Source organism: Hippocampus bargibanti, linkage group LG16 (genome assembly GCF_051943395.1).
Source record: "Hippocampus bargibanti isolate YZ-2025 linkage group LG16, ASM5194339v1, whole genome shotgun sequence".
NCBI lineage: Eukaryota > Metazoa > Chordata > Actinopteri > Syngnathiformes > Syngnathidae > Hippocampus > Hippocampus bargibanti.
In genome coordinates, this window is record NC_142749.1 from 3,016,839 (window position 1) to 3,038,187 (window position 21,349).

A 21,349-nucleotide genomic window follows, 5' to 3' on the forward strand; every position below is an offset into this window, starting at 1 on the left:
AGCACGAAACATTTAGATTGACATGAGGAAGCCCGTTTCTACACTGATGACAACAGTCACGACAGTGGGGAAGGGGGTTCAAATGAAACCAGTTGAAATCTTGGATTTGACAAACGTATTTGCCTTGACTTTGCCAGAAAACGAAAAACCTTATTATTGGCTAAAAATTGGGAAAAAAAGGATGTACAATATTTTGTGACAGTGGTGATAGTGGTGCATGCAGATCAGAGTTTGTCCTGTGACCGTCCTGGGCGTGCCCCGTCCCTCCCGTCACCCCCTCCGCTGCTCCCTGGAGACGGCCCCTCCCATCATCACTCACCTGGGCTCCCACAGCTGTTTGTCATTTACTTATTGTGCCTTCTGACTATATATGCCGATGGCACATTACCGTCTCCGTCGGAGAATTCCGTAAGCTACCCTCGCGACTACCTTGCCGTCAGGTCTGTCATTGTTCCGTCACTTACCTGCCCCTGTTTATTATTTTGCATGCGTGTCTCAGTATAGACTTTTTTTCCTGGATATCTGTCTCACCGTGTATTTTGGATCCAAACCTTCCCACCTTCCTTCGTCACTCGAGTCCTGCCTTCTAGCCTCGAGTGCCCTGACATAATTCTCCGATGGATCCCGCCGGCGAAGACAGATTCATCGCCGCCCTTACCATGCAGGCAGAGCGTTCGAGCCAGCTGGCACAAGCCATCGCGGAAGGCCGCCAAATTACCACCACGCTGGAGTAAATCGAGACACGCATTGCCTCTCACACGACACCCCCCCCCCCGCCCCCGTGGGCAGGCGCTAGATTCAGCTACCTCACCCCTCCCGCTACGCAGGCGAAACCGAGCGATGCACGCAATTTCTTATGCAATGCGCGCTCGTCTTCGAACAACAACCCCACACCAACGATAGTGATGAGGTCAAGGTAGCGTCATCACCAGCCTACTCATGGGGATCGCTGAGACCTGGGTGCTGGCCGTCCGGAAGTCCCGACCAGAGCTGCGTGCGTTGTACCCGGACTTCGTGGGAAAGCTTCGCCTGGTCTTCCATCATCCGGTGACGGAGGTCAAAGCCGAGGGGCGGCTACACGACTGTGTCCAGGGATCCCGCTCCGCAGATGAGTACTCCATCGCCTTCCGGATCCAGGCCGTTGGCAGCGGGTACGGCGACCGAGCACTGACTGTTGCGTCTCTTGAGGCTAGGAGGCAGGACTCAAGAGACGAGGGAAAGCGGGGGTTCGAATCCAAAGTACACGGCGAGACAGATACTTGTAATCAAGAAAAGTCTTTACTGGGAGCATGTGCACAAACAAAACAAGTGGCAATAAGTGGGGGAAAAAGATGGCAGACCTGACGGAAGGGAGGTCGCGAGGTAAATTTTCTGAATACTCCGACGGAGACTGAATAGCGCGATCGGTAGATATAGTCAGAAGGCACAATCACGGGAATGACAAACAGCTGTGGGAACCCAGGTGCGTTATGATGGGAGGGGTCGTCTCCAGGAAGCAGCGGAGGAGATGACAGGAGGGGCGGGGCACGCCCAGGACGGCGACGAGATGTGACAGTCCCCCCCCTCAACGGACGCCTCTTGGCGGCCCACCAGGTTTGGAAGGGTGAGCAGCATGGAACGCCCGGATGAGAGATGGGTCGAGGATCCAGGCACGTGGGATCCACTGTCGTTCCTCCGGTCCATAGCCCTCCCAGTCGACCAGGTACTGCACTCCTCTGCCCATGAGCCTGGAGTCCAGTATCTCCCGCACGGTGTAGACCGGTCCGTCGGCCAACATCCGGGGGTGGGGGTGGGGGGGGCATGGGGCATGGGGGCTAAGGAGCTGGTTTCCACTGGCTTGAGGAGGGAAACGTGAAAGACGGGGTGGATCCTCATGGTGGGTGGCAGCCGGAGCCTCACCGAGACCGGGCTGAGGATGGCCTCGATGGGGAAGGGACCCGTAAAGCGTGGGCCCAGCTTGGCTGAAGACCCTGCCAGCCGAAGGTCCCTCGTGGACAGCCACACCTCCTGGTAGTTGGGTGCCTGTCTCCGATGACGGTCCGCCAACCGCTGGTTCCGGGATGCGATGCGTGTCAGGGCGTCCCTGGTCTCCTTCCAGACTCGGTGGGCCCGTCTGAGGTGATGTTCAATAGACGGGACCTCCACCTGGCCCTCCTGTGTGGGGAACAAGGACGGCTGATAGCCACAGGTGGACATAAATGGGACTAACTAATGCGCCAGTTGCCTTTCAAAGATGTATGGAGGACGTTCTTGATGGCCTGAGGGACGAATGCGGCTCTTCTTATCTGGATGACGTGCTCTGCTTTTCCAAATCATTTCATGAACACGTGGAGGAGCCTGAGGAAAGTGCTTCACCGCCTGCGGGAGCATGGCATAAAGCTACGTCTGAATAAATGTGAACTGTTCAAACGACAAATTAGGTACTTGGGTCGTCTCGTGTCAAGTGATGGTGTCCGCATAGACCCTAAAGATCTGGAAGCCGTTTTGCAGTTAAAAGAGAGAGAACCACGCAATGTGGGGGAAGTCAGAGCTCTATTGGGGTTCTTGGGCTACTATAGATCCTTCGTACTGGACTTTGACAGGATTGCACGGCCGCTGTTTAAACTGGTATAGGGGGCCACTCAGCCTGACCAGAGGCCAGTTCACAACACCGCTGCATGCCAAAGGAAAGTCACCAAGTTAGGTCAGCTTCCCTCTGGTAACCCTGTCCAGTGGGGCTCCGAACACAGTGCTGTGGTCTCCCGCCTGGTAGATATATTGACCGGTCCACCGATTTTAGCCTACCCAGACTTTAATCTGCCCTTTGTGTAAATCCGGACGCATCCAATGAAGGTCTGGGGGCTGAGCATTATCAGCAGCAGGGAGATAAACTTCACGTTGTGGCTTATGGATCCAGAACACTCTCACCTTCAGAGAAAAATTATCATCTTCATTCTGGAAAGCTTGAGTTTCTGGCGTTGTAGTGGGCAATCTGCGACAAATTTCGAGATTATCTCTACTATGCACCCACATTCACTGTGTACACGGACAATAACCCCCTCGCGTACGTCTTAAGCACGACCAAACTCAACACTGCCGGACATCGCCGGGTGGGTGAATTGGCGGATTTCCACTTCACAATAAAGTACAGGCCAGGCAAGGCGAATGCTGATGCCGACACACTGTCGCGTTATCCAGTTAAACTGGAGGGACACACAGAGGAGTTCACTGAAACTTTGCCCCCAGACGGGGTTTCCACCATATTGGCAAGGGGGACAAGGCTGTGGCTGAGGAGGATGTGCCATGGATGGCTGTGTTGCAACTCACCTCTGATGGTGCGGATTTTCTTCCGGTGACAGTCCACGTATCACTCCAGATGAGAGCAGAGCAACTTAGGAAGAGGATGCATCAATCTCTGAGGTAATGACACTGAAGAGGCGGGGATGGAACCCCAATGACAAAGATAAAAGACAAATGGGACCAGAGGCAAGGAGACGAGTACACGAATGGAATAGACTGAAACTGGACACGGGAATTTTATACAGACAGGCCGGGAAATGGAAACAGCTCGTTCTCCCTAGTAAGCTGAAGTTGACTGTGCTCAAACACCTGCATGATGACATGGGTCATGTTGGAGCTGACAAGGTGATAAACCTTGCAAGAAAGAGGTTCTATTGGCCATTCATGCAGCAGGAAAAAGAAAACTACGTAATTCGCCAGTGTTCTTGCATTAAACAGAAACGACCCACCCTTTCCAGAAAAAGCACCCATGGGCAACATCACTACTAGTGACCCATTTGAGCTAATTTCTATTGATTATCTCCATCTTGAGCCAAGTAAAGGAGGCTATGAGTATATTCTAGTCCTGGTAGACCACTTTACTCGTTTCCCACAAGCCTACCCGACTAAGAATAAGTCAGGCAAGGTTGCTGCTGAGAAAATCTTTAGTGATTTTATTCCACGGTTCTCTTATCCAGAGAGACTACATCATGATCAAGGTCGGGAGTTTGAAAACAGTCTATTCCAGCGGCTTCAACAGTTGTCTGGCATTGCGCATTCCCGAACCACCCCATACCATCCGCAGAGCAACACTGTGGAACGAAGAAAGGAAAGCTGAGTGGAAAGACTATTTGCCTCATCTGGTTCATGCGTACAACTGTACAAGACATGACAAGACAAGACACTGGCTATTCACCGTTCTTCCTCCTCTATGGAAGGTCTCCCCGGTTGCCCATCGACTTAGTTTTTGGTCGGACAGCTGACGAAAAAGTAAAAAGCCGACAGGAATATGCACGTAAGTGGGCCTGTCGAATGCAAGATCCTTACAGAATGCCTCCGAGAACAGTCAAAAGAGCCTTGAAAAAAGGAAGAAATACTATGACTGTGGTGTTAAAGGCATTGTACTCCAGCCAGGGGATCGTGTACTTGTCAGGAACCTATCTGAGAGAGGTGGACTTGGCAAGCTCCGGGCTTACTGGGAGGAAAAAGTCCACAGGGTCACTGAAAGAGTGGGAGATGGACCAGTGTACAAGGTTCGGGCAGAAAACGGAGACAAAACTATGCGTGTGTTGCACCATAATCTCCGACTGTCTGTCAATGATTTGCCACCTGAACAGCCCCGTAGGGTGAAAAATAAACAGGAAAAAACAGCTACACTGCTTATAACAGGGAAGCAGTTGGGCAGCAGTCTGAATATTCAGATGAAGAGGAGGGATGCTCATACAATCTCCGACGGTTACCTGTGTATACAAGGAAGACAGTCAGTCATCAGGCGTCTCGACCTGGACCGCACAATTTCAGAACTGTGGCATCAGAATTCCACCCCCAGCAACAAACTACGGAACCAGAGGATGGGCAGCAGCTAGAGGAAGCTTTTCCATTGATCGTACCAGCATCATTACCAAAACCAACACCAGCTGACAGCCTGCCTTTTGAGGGAAGCCCGGAACAAACTGTAATGGATGATAATGAGGGTGATCCAGGAGCGCCGGCGGAGTTGGTGGAATCGGACACCGAGTCACAAAGTGGAATCGAATCGCTGGCAAGAAAGTCTGCTCATACTCTAAGACCCAGAGAGATATTCACATATGAAAACTTGGGTCATCCATCATACCAGCCAAGGACACCTGGGGCAAATGTCTTGTATACTTGCATGCCTTACTCATTATCTAGTGCGACCTGAACCCTATTACTACCCGACCCCGACTGTATAGACATATTCGACAGCAGACTTGCATTTGAATGTGACTGACACCACCCTAGGGCGACCAGACAGATGACTGTGCTTCTACTGGTAGTTGACTACTTGTTGTTGGTATAGTCAAGATGTCGGGGGACATCTTTTCAAGCAAGGGAGAGTGTAGGGGGTTAGAAACAACCTCCGTTACTGTATGTTTTTCGATTAGTCAGGAGAGGAATGGAACAGAGGAAGACGATGTAGGCTCAGCTCACACATGTACGAATGTGGAGGATATATACAATGTATAGATGTTGAATGTATAGATCAACACTGAATGTATTCTGATATTGAAATTGCTGAATTGATGTTTTAATGAGTAAATGAGTTAGTCATAAATGCCGCTGTGTAAAGCTGATTAACACGGTTGTCTCGTGTCGTCTTTTCCTCGTCGTTCACAGTGCTACCTACCTGTGATGCCTTTGGACCGACCCAGGTATCCCCAAGGCCTGAGGCCGGTTACATATATGTGTCAGATTAGCGCTCTGCAGCTTAAATAGACACTAATTAAATCATAAAAAATAAACCCATTAAGAAAACATTAAGTTCATAAAACGTGGCGTTTCTCTTGCTCTGAAAATGCGTTTAAGGCAATAAAAAGTTCATATGATCATTATCTAGTGCTAAACATTATCAGTTAAACAAAAGGCTGAATCTTCATGTTTTCACTTGTATAAGTGTCAGATGAGCACTCTGCGGCCTATATAGACACTAATTTCATCAAAAAAAGTTAAAACAATGAATAAAACATTAATGTCAGAAAACGTGTTTCTCTTGCTCTGAAAATGCGTTTCAGGCAATAAAAAGTTCATATGATCGTCACAGCTAAACAGAAGGCTGAATCTTCATGTTTTCACTTGTATAAGTGTCAGATGAGCACTCTGCAGCCTATATAGACACTAATTTCATCACAAAACTTAAAACATTAAGATAACATTAAGTTCAGAAAACGTGTTTCTCTTGCTCTCAAAATGCGTTTAAGGCAATAAAAAGTTCATATAATCCTCACAGCTAAACAAAAGCTGAATCTTCATGTTTTCACTTGTATAAGTGTCAGATGACCACTCTGCAGCCTAAAAGACACTAATTTCATCCAAAAAAAGGTTAAAACAATGAATAAAACATTAAGTTCAGAAAACGTGTTTCTCTTGCTCTGAAAATGCGTTTAAGGCAATAAAAAGTTCATATGATCCTCACACTAAACAAAAGGCTGAATATTCATGTTTTCACTTGTATAATTGTCAGATTAGCACCCTTCACCCAAAATAGAGACTAATTTCATCATAAAATTTAAAACCATGAAGAAAACATTCAGTTCAGAAAATGTGTTTCTCTTGCTCTGAAAATGCGTTTAAGGCAATAAAAAGTTTATATGATCCTCACAGCTAAACAAAAGGCGGAATCTTCATGTTTTCACTTGTATAAGTGTCAGATTAGTCCTTTACAGCCTAAACCGACACCAATTTCATAATTAAACTTAAAACCATGAAGAAAACATTAAGTTCTGAAAATGTGTTTCTCTTGCTCTGAAAATGTGTTTAAGGCAATAAAAAGTTCATATGATCCTCACAGCTAAACAAAAGGCTGAATCTTCATCATTTCACTTGTATCAGTGTCAGATTAGCACCCTGCAGCCAAAATAGAGACTAATTTCATCATAAAATTTAAAACCATGAAGAAAACATTACGTTCAGAAAACGCGTTTCTTTTGCTCTGAAAATGCGTTTTAAGGCAATAAAAAGTTCATATGATCGTCACAGCTAAACAAAAGGCTGAATCTTCATGTTTTTATTTGTATAAGTGTCAGATGAGCAGCCTTCAGCCAAAATAGAGACTAATTTCATCATAAAATTTAAAACCATGAAGAAAACATTAAGTTCAGAAAACGTCTTTCTCTTGCTCTAAAAATGCGTTTAAGGCAATAAAAAGTTCATATGATCCTCACAGCTAAACAAAAGGCTGAATCTTCATGTTTTCACTTGTATAGGTTTCAGATCAGCAGTCTGCAGCCTATATAGACACTAATTTTATCAAAAAAAGTTAAAACAATGAATAAAACATTAAGTTCATAAAACGTGTTTCTCTTCCTCTGAAAATGCGTTTAAGGCAATAAAAAGTTCATATGATCATCACAGCTAAACAAAAGGCTGAATCTTCATGGTTTCAAATGTATAAGTGTCAGTGTTGCGCTCTCCACTATAAGGGAGATACGGTGTTGTGGGATCCAGAAAAAAACCACAAGACAAGCAATGTGATACGTCTTGACTCAACAGTGGTTTACTTCGAATGCCCCGATCTAATGCAAACGTATGCGCACAACAATTTCCGGTCCAACGATCTAAATCGGTCCGACACGAGACACTAACCGAAGCAGGCGTTCCATGTTTAAATATACATTTTCGATATATATCATTTGTAAACCAATAGAACTACGCGAATGTAACCAAAATAGGAAATAAGATAATTTACAACCTGTCACATACTCCCCCTCAAAATAGATGTTGTCCCCAACATATGTACTAGTAAATACATAAATGCGCTGGACGACGTGCCCAAAACAATGACACACGGTATTATGAACTGCATCCAAATATGAACTATAATAATGAACAGTTTACAGACTGGAACTCTTTTCATACATTCCGTTTTACTTATACAGGGCTCATCGGGGTCTTCTTGTTTCCATCTCACTGTTCTATTAAACAGAAGTGTCGATTAACCATTTCTGTAGTATTTCGTGGCATAATAGGGGTGTGCGCCATACATCCAAGGCATTGTCTGTTCACCATAACATGGTACTGTCCCTACATTGTAACAAGATGGCGTACCAAGGCTATCATACGTGAATACCTTGGGTCTCCTGTGTTCTCGTCGTGGCCGTTGATTTCCCCCAATATCAGGATTACTGGGGGTTGGCTGGGGAAAAGGGGGACACACCGTCACAGGTGAATCATTTTCCGGACCAATGTTGCCCTCCTGAGGTTGGTCAACTTCCGCAGCTCCCGGCTCTGTCCCCGGCAGTTCATTCCCCAGTTGATTGTCATCATGGTGGGTTGTCTCCACGAAGCTCACGTCCCGCGGTTCTGGTGAGTCTGGTCGGGTGCTCTGGCGATGCAACACTGGATAATACTCATCCTCCTCATCATCCTCTTCCGGATCCATTTCCGGCATCTTATTCGGTCGTTGCCGAGTGGACTTTTCCTTGGACTGGGACTGTAGTGAAGTCTCTAATGGCAAATGATCACATGGCAGCAAGAGATTGCGGTGGAGTATCCTAGATCTGCCCTTCCCCCTCTCAGGTTTCAGCTCATAAACTGGAATGTCTTGGCTGACTTGACGAACCACTGTATGAACAACATCCTCCCAGTGGTTTCTCAGTTTGCCTGAACCTCCGCGTGGGGTTACGTTTCGAACCAGAACACGATCACCGGGCAACAGGGTAGAATACTTTAGTTTACTGTCATATAGTCTCTTACTCCTGGCAGCAGCTTTGTTGTTATTTTCTTGCGTGATCGCATACGCTTCCTCCATGCCCTGTTTCCACTTCTTCACATAGTCCTTCTGGTTGGTGTCACCCTGGTTAGAGTCTGGATTCAAACTAAACAACATATCAACTGGCAAACGTGGTGAATGTCCATAAAGTAAGTAAAAAGGTGAAAACCCTGTCACCTCACTTTTGGTACAGTTGTAAGCATAAACGAGTTTGTTTAGTGAGTCTTTCCAGTTACTCTTTTGTTTCTCTGTCAGTGTCTTTAACATCTGGATCAGTGTTCGATTAAATTGTTCAACCTGTCCATTTCCCTGTGGATGGTAGGCGGTTGTCCTTGAACCCGCAACCCCACAATATTCCTTCAGTTGAGCAAAAAGTTGATTTTCAAATTCACCACCCTGATCATGGTGAATTCGAAGGGGGAACCCAAACTTTAAAGCATAGTCATTAAAGATTTTGTTTGCCGCTGTTTTGCCAGATTTGGACGTTGTAGCATAAATTTGAGAGAAACGTGTAAAATGGTCTACTAGCACAAGCACGTATTCATAACCACCCTTACATTTGTCAAGATGCAAAAAGTCAACGGAGACAAGTTCAAAAGGCTGAGTAGTCACAATATTAGTGAGAGGGGCTCTGGTCTCACGGTTGGGCTTTTTGTGTTTTAGGCACACACACTCTCTCAGTACATAGTCCTCTATTTATTTTTGCATAAAGGGCCAGTAAAAACGATCCCTTACAAGGGAAAGAGTCCTTTCCACACCATGGTGGCCCATTTCATCATGCAGCTCTTTTAACACTGTCACCTTGTGTATTTCAGGAGCAGTAGTTGGGTTCTGTTTGACGTTTTTCTGTACAAAACACCTCTGTCATTAAAGTGTAGCTTGTCCCATTCCCTCACAAGACAAACAACTTGAGGACAATGCTTTCTCAGTTCAGTACCTAGCGGTTTCGTCTCCGCCAGTTTGTATCTAATAATATGATAATATGTCCTATAATGGGGTCAGTCTCTTGATCTAGCTTGATCTGTCCAACAGTCAATGGGGCTATCGGTGTGTTTAGTGACACCTCTGCACACGTAGCTGAGATTCCCATAGACCAAGCTGCACTAGACTCGTTCTGTTGGTCAACCGCTTGTACGGCAGCACTCACAGCATCATATGACATTTCTTTTGTACATCCTTCCATATATGTTACCATATCAAGGGGCATCCTAGATAAACTGTCTGCATCAACATTTTCCTTACCGGGACGATATTTAACAGTAAAATTAAAATCAGAAAGTTCTGCGACCCACCTGCACCCAGTTGCATTTAACTTAGCAGTCGACAGTACATAAGTCAGTGGATTATTGTCACTATACACAGTGAAGAATGGTGCATAGTACAAATAATCACGAAACTTGTCTGTGATCGCCCACTTAAGCGCCAAAAATTCCAACTTGCCCGAGTGTAAGTTATAATTCTTCTCAGCTGCAGTTAATGTCCGAGAGCCATAGGCTATCACGCGAAGTTTGCCATTTTGTCTTTGGTACAACACAGCACCTAAACTCCGGTTAGAGGCATCTGTATGCAAAATGAAAGGATGCGCGAAGTCAGGAAAACCTAAAACTGGTGGTTGAACTAAACAGTCTATTAGCTGCTCTAACACTGACTGATGCTCATCACTCCACTCAATACGTGTGTTGCACGCACTGCTGCTGTATCTGCCGGGTCCATTCGGCTCCCCTCAGCAGAGACAATCCTGCCGAGGTACCTCACTTCCGGCTTGAAGAGGTCACACTTTCGGGCTTTGAGTTTTATTCCATTTTCCCTGAGACGTTGCAACACTCGTCTGACGTCCTCAACGTGGTTGTCAAATGTCCCGCTGAAAACAAGAATGTCATCAAGATAGGGGACACATATTTCGTCCCGTAACCCCTCCAGACATTGTTCCATACAACGCTGGAACGCTGCTGGTGCATTCATGAGTCCAAACGGAATTCGAATCCATTCATAAAGGCCCCAAGGGGTCACGAAGGCGGTCAGGTGTCGGCTCCCTTTGCACATGAACCCCTGGTGGTATGCTTTGCCTTGGTCCAGCATCGAGAAGATGGTGTTACCCCCAAGGCTATCCACCACGTCCTGTACCCGTGGGATGGGGTGCCGGTCAGGGTGTGTTTTCCCGTTCAGCTCTCTGTAATCAATACATAAGCGCAGTGTACCATCTTTTTTTCCTGACACAGACGACAGGGGATGAGTAGGAGGAAGTGGACTTTTCCACCCACCCCTGCGCTATCAAGTCCTGTAAATAGTCTTTCACCTCTCTGTACATTGGCTTTGGGACAGACATATATGTCTTTGAAACGGGCTCAGTGTCTTTCAACAAAATGTCCATTTGTAGGTTTTCCACACACCCTATGTCGTCGTCCGATTTTGAAAATGATGCCGATTCCTCTCTCAACATCTGCTGAACGGTCTTTCTTTTATCTTCATCCAAATGAGAAAGGTCAATTGGGGGGTTCCACTGCTCACTGAGAGCGATGGTGGTATTCTGGACATGGACCTCATTGACAACCGCTGAAGGAAGGTCCCTTTTAAATATGTTAGCTGGGTAGACAGACCCTACTAACTGCACTGTACCAATAATAGCCTTTACTGGAAACCTAATATCATGATTAGTAGGGTTCTGGACACTAACAACTATCCTAGGGATGGAACCTGCCTTTACTGAGACCAACGAGTCACAAAGCTCGAGGCCATCTGGCCACTGTGGGTTTTCACTTGGCTCAAAAACCAATGTAACATCTTCCTTTGCATGGAATAAGGTGTGAGCTATGCCTGGCTATAGTGAATCTCTCATTTGTTGTTTTTACACGGTACTCATGTGCTTGTCCCAGACTAACTGCTTTTATGAAAGTGGCAGCTTTATTGCGCTTAAGGTGGGGAAAAGCTAGTCTAACCGATTTCAAGAGCTTTTCTGTATCCCCTGTTTGTGACTCATTAGAGAGGCTATCTAACACAAGACGCTCAATGACATTAAACCCTATGATAGGACACTGTTGCTGGTCACCTTTTAGTACTAATACTGGTACAAGTAGCCCTGGATCATTAGCACCAAGTTTAAATGATATCTCAAGCCATCCTACATAAGGCATATCCGTTCCATTAGCTGCCACAATATTGAGAGTGTTATCAGGGTCAATAAGCTCATTCACATTTTTCAATGACACGTCAGGTAAGTTTGTTTGTTTCCATAACTCATCTACAGCACACACCTGGGACCCCGAGTCCCAGAGTGCTTCAACCCTTTTGTTACCCAAAAAGCACCGAATAAGACATTTCTTTCCCACTAACTCCCTGACCGAAGGTAATTTGCCACACTGTTTCTTATCTGTACGCTCGACAAATGACTGCTTATGTCTCTTCTGAATGGGGCCACATGTGTGGGGCTTACATTCCATTTTCATAGCACCACTGTAACACTGGGACCTATCTGTCTCTGTGGTCACACCATGTCCCACTGGGGTAACCCTTTCTAGTTTAAAGCATGGTTCCTAGCTGAGTTCTGTGCTTTGCAGCCTGCTCTGAAATGTTCACTACTTCCACATTTAAAACAGTGCTGACAATATTCTTCACCTGTCTGAATACAAGAATAACACCTGGGCTGAGGGCGACGGGGCATGTAGTACTGCTGAGGGGCGAACCGCTGCTGGAACTGTGCTGCCCCCCTCATCGGCCTGGGGCCTGGTGCTGGGTGGTACTGCTGAAGAGCTGATGGGGAGTGCTGGGTGTAGTAGTGCCTGGCTGGCGGATCTACCTGATATTGTGAAGGTGGAGTGAAGGCGACCTGTTCAGGGTAGTGGTCAGGCAGGCGTTCAGGTCCTCCGCTGGTGGGCTGAGAAGTGGCTGTTGGTTTCTGAATAGACTCTTTGATCTGGGACACTTCTGCACGCAGCTCTTTTAACAGCATCATCTCTGACCTCATCTCTTTGATCTCTGAAAGGAGTTCATTCGGCACAGTAAAAGTATTCTGCTTTAAGACTGTCTTCTTCCCAATCGGGACTGGTGTGTCATCTAACTGGACAGTGTTCAGCGTTGTCACCCGTGCAGCAGCATTTTTCTTTTTTTCCTGTCGCTCTTTTTCATTTGCACATGCCATGTTTAATTTTTCTAACAGTACTTCATCTGATGTGGTGGTTAGCAGGAGGAAAGGTTGCATATCACTCTTTACATTGTCACTCTGTAACCCCGTCAGAACTGTGTGCAGGAATAAACTCTGGACCAACGTGGGATCATACTTCACCCCTGATTCAGCCTCTTGAGATGCAAAAAGAATCCTTTGACGAAGATCCATCGCACGCAGTAGAAATTTCTGTGGGGACTCTTTATTAGTCTGCACTTCCGATGAGAGCTGCTTGTACAATTCAGTGGCTCCTCTCTCTTGATAGTGAGATCGGAGAATCCTTCGTAAAGAAGGTAGGGTGAGATTTTCTTTCCCTTCGAGGTAGCTTCTCAACTGCAGACCTGGTGTTATGGCACGAACCACTGCATCAATGATCTCATCCCCCTGGTAGCCTTTACTGAGCCCACTTTCTATCTGTCTGACCAAATTAGGAAATGTGAGTTTATCTTTTTGTCCGAGTTCACCTATTTGTCCAGATATTTTGAAATCTTTGCGCCAGGGGGCAGTGTCTGGGGGCACTAAGCTTCTCTTTCGCACTGCATCCCGACCTTTTTCACTTGGTTTGGCTATTCCTAGTTCAAAATCTTTTATACTTTCAATCAAGTCCTTTACACGTAGCAAATCTGACATTCCTCCATCTTCTAGCTCTAATTCAGCTCTTTCAATGTAGGTTGACACAATATTAATTAGTTGGCCTCGAGTCTTTCCTGTAAGTTGCTCTCTTTCCAGTCCAGTTATTTGGATTTCAGCACATAACTCTGACAACTGTTGAAAATTCAGTCCAAATAACTTGCCTTTGATGTCCAACTGTAATTCCTCTAACGCCATTTTCGAGAGGGTAGACGCAGTTCAGCTGGCCGGATTCACTTCAAAGTCTTCCAGTGCCCTCTAGTGGTGGCTGTACGCACAGAGATGCAACTAGAGCACATGTAGAAACAAACCAGTAAACGGCGACGCCACTCCGACTGGGTTGATTGGGGATATTCGGCGCGAGCTTCTACCCACGGCGAGTAGACAACACTCGAACGCAAATATCCCAGCGGTGCCTCCAAAATGTTGCGCTCTCCACTATAGTAGGGAGATACGGTGTTGTGGGATCCAGAAAAAAACCACAAGACAAGCAATGTGATACGTCTTGACTCAACAGTGGTTTACTTCGAATGCCCCGATCTAATGCAAACGTATGCGCACAACAATTTCCGGTCCAACGATCTAAATCAGTCCGACACGAAACACTAACCGAAGCAGGCGTTCCATGTTTAAATATACATTTTCGATATATATCATTTGTAAACCAATAGAACTACGCAAATGTAAACAAAATAGGAAATAAGATAATTTACAACCTGTCACATCAGATGAGCACTCTGCAGCCTATATAGACAGTAATTTCATCATAAAACTTAAAACCATTAAGAAAACATTAAGTTCAGAAAACGTGTTTCTCTTGCTCTCAAAATGCGTTTAAGGCAATAAAAAGTTCATATGATCCTCACAACTAAACAAAAGCCTGAGTCTTCATGTTTTCACTTGTAAAAGTGTCAGATTAGCACTTTGCAGCCTAAACAGACACCAATTTCATCATAAAACTTAAAACCATGAAGAAAACATTAAGTTCAGAACACGTGTTTCTCTTGCTCTCAAAATGCGTTTAAGGGAATCAAAAGTTCATATGATCCTCACAACTAAACAAAAGGCTGAATCTTCATGTTTTTACTTGTGTAGGTGTCAGATGAGCACTCTTCAGCCTAAATAGACACTAATTTAATCATACAACTTAAAACCATGAAGAAAACATCAAGTTCAGGAAACGTGTTTCTCTTGCTCTGAAAATGCGTTTAAGGCAATAAAAAGTTCATATGATCCTCACAGCTAAACAAAAGGCTGAATCTTCATGTTTTCACTTGTATAAGTGTCAGATTAGCACTCTGCAGCCTAAATAATTAAATCATAAACTTAAAACCATGAAGAAAACATTATGTTCATAAACCGTGTTTCTGTTGCTCTGAAAATGCGTTTAAGGCAAGAAAAAGTTCAATGATCCTCACAGCTAAACAAGAGGCTGAATCTTCATGGTTTCAAATGTATAAGTGTCAGATGACCACCCTGCAGCTTATATAGACACTAATTTCATCCAAAAAAAGTTAAAACCATGAAGAAAACATTCAGTTCAGAAAACGTGTTTATCTTGCTCTGAAAATGTGTTTAAGGCAATAAAAAGTTCATATGATCCTCACAGCTAAACAAAAGGCTAAATCTTCATGTTTTCACTTGTATAAGTGTCAGATTAGTCCTTTACAGCCTAAACCGACGCCAATTTCATAATTAAACTTAAAACCATGAAGAAAACATTAAGTTCTGAAAATGTGTTTCTCTTGCTCTGAAAATGCGTAGGCAATAAAATTCATATGAACCTCACAGCTAAACAAAAGGCTGAATCTGCATGTTTTCACTTGTATATGTGTCAGATGAGCACTCTGCAGCCTAAATAGACACTAATTTAACCATAAAACTTAAAACCATGAAGAAAACATTAAGTTCAGAAGACGTGTTCCTCTTGCTCTGAAAATGCGTTTAAGGCAATAAAAAGTTCATATGATCGTCACAGCTAAACAAAAGGCTGAATCTTCATCATTTCACTTGTATAAGTGTCAGATGAGCACTCTGCAGTCTATATAGACACTAATTTCATCATAAAATTTAAAACCATGAAGAAAACATTCAGTTCAGAAAACGTGTTTCTCTTGCTCTGAAAATGCGTTTAAGGCAATAAAAAGTTCATATGATACAGCTAAACAAAAGGCTGAATCTTCATGTTTTCACTTGTATAAGTTTCAGATCAGCAGTCTGCAGTTTATATGGACACTAATTTCATCAAAAAAAGTTAAAACAATGAATAAAACATTAAGTTCATAAAACGCGTTTCTCTTCCTCTGAAAATGCGTTTAAGGCAATAAAAAGTTCATATGATCATCACAGCTAAACAAAAGGCTGAATCTTCATGGTTTCAAATGTATAAGTGTCAGATGACTACTCTGCAGGCTATATAGACACTAATTTCATCCAAAAAAAGTAAAAACAATGAAAAAAACATTAAGTTCATAAAACGTGTTTCTCTTGCTCTGAAAATGCGTTTAAAGGCAATAAAAAGTTCATATCATCCTCACAGCTAAATAAAAGGCTGAATCTTCATGTTTTCACTTGTATAAGTGTCAGATTAGCTCTCTGCAGCCTAAATAATTAAATCATAAATTTAAAACCATGAAGACAACATTAAGTTCAGAAAACGTGTTTCTCTTCCTCTGAAAATGCGTTTAAGGCAACAAAAAGTTCATATGATCCTCACAGCTAAACAAAAGGCTGAGTCTTCATGTTTTCACTTGTAAAAGTGTCAGATTAGCACTATGCAGCCTATATAGACACACTAATTTCATCATAAAACTTACAACCATGAAGAAAACATTTAGTTCAGAAAACGTGATTCTCTTGCTCTGAAAATGCGTTTAAGGCAATAAAAAGTTCATATGATCCTCACAGGTAAAAAAAGGCTGAATCTTCATGTTTTCACTTGTAAAAGTGTCATTTTAGCACCCTTCAGCCTAAACAGACACCAACTTCATCATAAAACTTAAAACCATGAAGAAAACATTCAGTTCAGAAAACGTGTTTCTCTTGCTCTGAAAATGCGTAGGCAATAAAATTCATATGAACCTCACAGCTAAACAAAAGGCTGAATCTGCATGTTTTCACTTGTATATGTGTCAGATGAGCACTCTGCAGCCTAAATAGACACTAATTTAACCATAAAACTTAAAACCATGAAGAAAACATTAAGTTCAGAAGACGTGTTCCTCTTGCTCTGAAAATGCGTTTAAGGCAATAAAAAGTTCATATGATCGTCACAGCTAAACAAAAGGCTGAATCTTCATCATTTCACTTGTATAAGTGTCAGATGAGCACTCTGCAGTCTATATAGACACTAATTTCATCATAAAATTTAAAACCATGAAGAAAACATTCAGTTCAGAAAACGTGTTTCTCTTGCTCTGAAAATGCGTTTAAGGCAATAAAAAGTTCATATGTTCCTCACAGCTAAACAAAAGGCTGAATCTTCATTTTTTCACTTGTATAAGTGTCAGATTAGCACTATGCAGCCTAAATAGACACTAATTTATTCATAAAACTTAAAACCAAAATAAAACATTAAGTTCATAAAACGTGTTTCTCTTACTCTGAAAATGCGTTTAAGGCAATAAAAAGTTCATATGTTCCTCACAGCTAAACAAAAGGCTGAATGTTCATGTTTTCACTTGTATAAGTGTCAGATCAGCACTATGCAGCCTATTTAGTCACACTAATTTCATCATAAAACTTGAAATCATAAAGAAATCATTTAGTTCAGAAAACGTGATTCTCTTGCTCTAAAAATGCGTTTAAGGCAATAAAAAGTTCATATGATCCTTACAGCTAAACATTAGGCTGAATCTTCATCTTTTCACTGGTATAAATGTCAGATTAGAACTCTGCAACCTAAACAGACACCAATTTCATCATAAAACTTAAAACCATGAAGAAAACATTAAGTTCAGAAAACGTGTTCCTCTTGCTCTGAAAATGCGTTTAAGGCAATAAAAAATTCATATGATCCTCACAGCTAAACAAAAGGCTTACTCTTCATGTTTTCACTTGTAAAAGTGTCAGATTAGTACTCTGTAGCCTAAATAGACACCAATTTCATCATAAAACTTAAAACCATGAAGAAAACATTAAGTTCAGAAAACATGTTTCTCTTGCTCTGAAAATGTGTTTAAGGCAATAAAAAGTTCATATGATACTCACAGCTAAATATAAGGCTGAATCTTCATCTTTTCACTGGTATAAATGTCAGATTAGAACTCTGCAACCTAAACAGACACCAATTTCATCATAAAACTTAAAACCATGAAGAAAACATTTAGTTCAGGAAACGTGATTTTTCTTGCTCTAAAAATGCGTTTAACTCAATAAAAAGTTCATATGATCCTCAAAGCTAAACAACAGGCGGAATCTTCATGTTTTCACTTGTGTCAGATTAGCACTCTGCAGCCTAAATAATTAAATCATAAAACTTAAAACCATGAAGAAAACATTAAGTTCAGAAAACCTGTTCCTCTTGCATTTAAGGCAATAAAAAGTTCATATGATTCTCACAGCTAAACAAGAGGCTGAATCATCATCTTTTCACTTGTATCAGTGTCAGATGAGAACTCTGCAGCCTGTATAGACACTAATTTCATCAAAAAAGTTAAAACATTGATAAAACATTAAGTTCAGAAAACGTGTTTCTCTTGCTCTCAAAATGCGTTTATTAAGGCAATAAAAAGTTGATAAGAGCCTCACAGCGAAACAAAAGGCTGAATCTTCATTATTTCACTTGTATCAGTGTCAGATGAGCACTCTGCAGCCTATATACACACTAATGTCATCAAAAAAAAGTTAAAACAATGAATAAAACATTAAGTTCAGAAAACGTGTTTCTCTTGCTCTTAAAATGCGTTTAAGGCAATAAAAAGTTCATATGATCCTCACAGCTAAACAAAAGGCTGAATCTTCATTTTTTCACTTGTATATGTAGGGGGTTAGAAACGACCTCTGTTATTGTATGTTAGTCGATTAGACTACCAAGTCAGGAGAGGGCGCTGTTACTGTATGTTAGTCGATTAGACTACCAAGTCAGGAGAGGGCGCTACGCGCCTGTGAATGGAACAGAGGAAGGCGATGTAGGCTCAGCTCACACATTCGCAGTTGTCATAAATGCCGTTGTGTGAAGCTGATTAACACGGTTGTCTCGTGTCGTCTTTCCTCGTCGTTCACAGGTATTCAAAATAATAAGTGTTAGACATTCTCAAGATGTTAAAGTAATTGGGGACTTATTGGGCGATGCCAGATATGAAACTTTGTTTAGTGGCTTTCATGAATATTTTGTGGCTTTGATGAATTTGGATTTTTGGATGTCAATATTAGTTCCCAGTACAACACACACGAGCGGGCAGACGTGCATAAGCATGTGCGAATGTGGAGGATATATACAATGTATAGATGTTGAATGTATAGATCTACACATGAATGTATTCTGATATTGAAATTGCTGAATTGATGTTTTGATGAGTAAATGGTCATAAATGCCGTTGTGTGAAGCTGATTAACACGGTTGTCTCATGTCGTCTTTCCTCGTCGTTCACAGTGCTACCTGCCTGTGACGCGTTTGAACCGACTCAGGTATCCCCTAGGCCTGAGGCCGGTTACATATACGTGTCAGATTAGCACTCTCCAGCCTATAAAGACACTAATTTCATCATAAAACTTAAGACCATGAGCAAAACATTAAGTTCAGAAAACGTGTTTCTCTTGCTCTGAAAATGCGTTTAAAGCAAAAAAAAATCATATGATCCTCACAGCTAAACAAAAGGCTGAATGTTCATGTTTTCACTTGTATAAGTGTAGCACCCTTCAGCCAAAATAGAGACTAATTTCATCATAAAATTTAAAACCATGAAGAAAACATTTAAGTTCAGAAAACGTGTTCCTCTTGCTCTGAAAATGCGTTTAAGACAATAAAAACTTCATATGATCCTCACAGCTAAACAAAAGGCTGAATCTTCATGTTTTCACTTGTATAAGTGTCAGGTGAGCACTCTGCAGCCGATATACACACTAATTCCATCAAAAAAGTTAAAACAATGAATAAAACATTAAGTTCAGAAAACATGTTTCTCTTGCTCTGAAAATGCGTTTAAGGCAATAAAAAGTTCATATGATCCTCACAGCTAAACAAAAGGCTGAATCTTCATGTGTTCACGTGTATAACTGTCAGATTAGCACCCTTCAGCTAAAATAGAGACTAATTTCATCATAAAATTTATAACCATGAAGAAAACATTAAGTTCAGAAAACGTGTTGGTTTTGCTCTGAAAATGCGTTTAAGGCTATAAAAAGTTCATATGATCCCCACAGCTAAACAAAAGGCTGACTCTTCATGTTTTTGCTTGTAAAAGTGTCAGATTAGTGTAGGGGGTTAGAAACGACCTCTGTTATTGTATGTTAGTCGATTAGACTACCAAGTCAGGAGAGGGCGCTACGCGCCTGTGAATGGAACAGAGGAAGGCGATGTAGGCTCAGCTCACGCATGCGCAGTTGTCATAAATGCCGTTGTGTGAAGCTGATTAACACGGTTGTCTCGTGTCGTCTTTCCTTGTCGTTCACAGGTATTCAAAATAATAAGTGTTAGACATTCTCAAGATGTTAAAGTAATTGGGGACTTATTGGGCGATGCTAGATATGAAACCTTGTTTGTGGCTTTGATGAATATTTTGTGGCTTTGATGAATTTGGATTTTTGGATGTCAATTGTAGTTCCCAGTACAACACACACGAGCGGGCAGACGTGCATAAGCATGTGCGGATGTGGAGGATATATACAATGTATAGATGTTGAATGTATAGATCTACACATGAATGTATTCTGATATTGAAATTGCTGAATTGATGTTTTGATGAGTGGTCATAAATGCCGTTGTGTGAAGCTGATTAACACGGTTGTGTCATGTCGTCTTTCCTCGTCGTTCACAGTGCTACCTGCCTGTGAAGCGCTTTGGACCGACCCAGGTATCCCCTAGGCCTGAGGCCGGTTACATTAGCATTTTGCAGCCTAAACAGACACCAATTTCATCATATAACTTAAAACCATGAATAAATCATTTAGTTCAGAAAACGGGATTCTCTTGCTCTAGAATGCGTTTAAGGCAATAAAAAGTTCATATGATCCTCACAGCTAACCAAAAGGCTGAATCTTCATGTTTTCACTTGTATAAGGTCAGATGAGCACTCTGCAGCCTATATAGACACTAATTTCATCAAAAAAAGTTAAAACAATAAATAAAACATTAAATTCAGAAAACGTGTTTCTCTTGCCTTGAAATTGCGTTTAAGGCAATAAAAAGTTCATATGATCCTCACAGCTAAACAAAAGGCTGAATCTTCATGTTTTCACTTGTATAAGTGTCAGATTAGCACTATGCAGCCTATATAGACACACTAATTTCATCATAAAACTTAAAACCATGAAGAAAACATTTAGTTCAGAAAACGTTATTCTCTTGCTCTGAAAATGCGTTTAAGGCAATAAAAAGTTCATATGATCCTCACAGCTAAACAAAAGGCTGAATTTTCATGTTTTCACTGATAAAAGTGTCAGATTAGCACCCTTCAGCCAAAATAGAGACTAATTTCATCATAAAATTTAAAACCATGAAGAAAACATTAAATTCAGAAAACGTGTTTGCTTTGCTCTGAAAATGCGTTTAAGGCTATAAAAAGTTCATATGATCCTCACAGCTAAACAAAAAGGCTGACTCTTCATGTTTTCACTTGTAAAAGTGTCAGATTAGCACTCTGCAGCCTAAACAGACACCAATTTCATCATAAAATTTAAAACCATGAAGAAAA